The following is a 1,699-nucleotide window of genomic DNA, read 5'->3' on the forward strand; positions in this document are numbered from 1 at the left end:
AGAAAAAAAAAACATTTGGATGTTTTTCCCGTTTGTCTTCCTGCTCTGCTGTTGGGACAACTACTTTTTCTATTTTCCGTGTGGAGGAAGTTGAACAAGACTAAATCGAGCTGAGCTGACAGAGATGTTTGTGTGTCATTTAAGACAGATTAAGGGACATTAGCTTTTCTGGCTGTTTCCAACTTCACACAATTCCAATCTTCCATCAAAAGTCTCTTTGAAATGATAAAGGATTCTTCTTGTCTTACTCTTATTCTAATTGATGGTTCTGGAGGGACGCTGAGCTCTTCCCTGGAGGCTGGTTGTCCTAATGCCATCTTCTGGGTGCTGGGGGGACTGCATTTGCTGCTGCAAACCACATATCATAGCTCTGTGCCCAGGACGTCCACGAAAATAGAGACCTCAGCACTGACGAATTTAAGAAACTCAAATATGTATTCATCACTTAGAACATCAGCAGGGCCCCTGGAGATGTTCAATTTACGTTTAGAAGTGTTTATTTTTTTTAGGAAAAGTTACATCCCGTGTCTTAACTCTCCACTTCTCCTTTATGTTGAATCTAAGGAAACAGCTTCTGAGATTAGCTTGAATGATAGCCTAGATCAGGATGTAAACTCTGGTCTTAAAATGTCGGGGTATGTGCCCAGCATTTTGGTAGTTTGGATAACCTGAAAATCCTCATGCTACAAATATTTAGATACTGTATAGCATTTTAAAACAAGGCATTGCTGAGCTTTCAATAGAGGTGCCAGAAACATGTGACTTGATGCTAAAGCGGATGGGAGTGGAGTGGATTTTGGTTTTGAAAATGTAGGAACCTAAATTTCAGTGCTTATATGGGGCAGGAGTTGAGGTCTTGGAGCCAGACAAGGCAAGACTGGGAACTGAGGCTTTTTCGTTAGAACAAGATTGTGAAAGCTGGCCAGAAATTTAAGGATCCATTAGTGCAGGGTAACAACAAGGAAGCCTATCTATTTCTGCCTGGATTTAGGTGCAAAGGTAAGAATCTCCTTAAGAATTCATTAGCATAGCCCTTTCTTTGTCCAGGAATTCCCTAGCTAAGAAATTAGCATAAAAATAGTTCTAGACCCAAGTGCCTTTAAAATTTTAGCAGAAGCAAAGGTGAAAACCTCTCTCAAGAAACACTCTGATAACACAGACCCCATTGGAAAAAAGCAAACCACAATGAAGATAACTCCCTATTTTTAAAAACTTAAAATATACAAGGACACAATACACTGCACAGAGAGTAAGAAGGTACACAATAAATAGCAGAATTAAAACTTCAGTATGGTCTATAGCCATGCTACCCTGAACAAGCCCGATCCTGTCTGATCTCGGAAGCTAAGCAAGGTCGGGCCTGGTTTGTGCTTGGATGGGAGACTACTTAGAAAGACCAAGTGCTGTAGGCATAAAATATAAAAATATAAGGGATTGTAAGCTGACAAGGTCCTTGCAATCTGTGAGGTCAACCAAGGGTTGCCTAAATAAATAAATAAATAAAATAAAACTTCAATACTTGGGATGTAAGAAGACAATTGAAAAAGAATATAAAATAAGTGTGTTTAAAATGATTAAAGATATAGGGTTTTAAAAAGAGATCTCAGTAAAAAATAAGTTATATCTTGAGAAATAAAATAGTCATTGAAATTAAAATTTCAATTGGCAGGTTAAATAAAATGAGATATAGCTGAAGAGA

The 1,699-nt window shown here is 38.1% G+C and overlaps 1 pseudogene; it reads left to right on the plus strand.

Annotated features, from left to right (window-relative positions):
- The first annotated feature begins 1,293 nt into the window (after positions 1-1,293).
- Positions 1,294-1,412, plus strand: LOC112483826 (annotated as a pseudogene).
- The last annotated feature ends 287 nt before the right edge of the window (positions 1,413-1,699 follow it).

Source organism: Pteropus alecto, unplaced genomic scaffold (assembly GCF_000325575.1).
Source record: "Pteropus alecto unplaced genomic scaffold, ASM32557v1 scaffold97, whole genome shotgun sequence".
NCBI classification, from domain to species: Eukaryota; Metazoa; Chordata; class Mammalia; order Chiroptera; family Pteropodidae; genus Pteropus; species Pteropus alecto.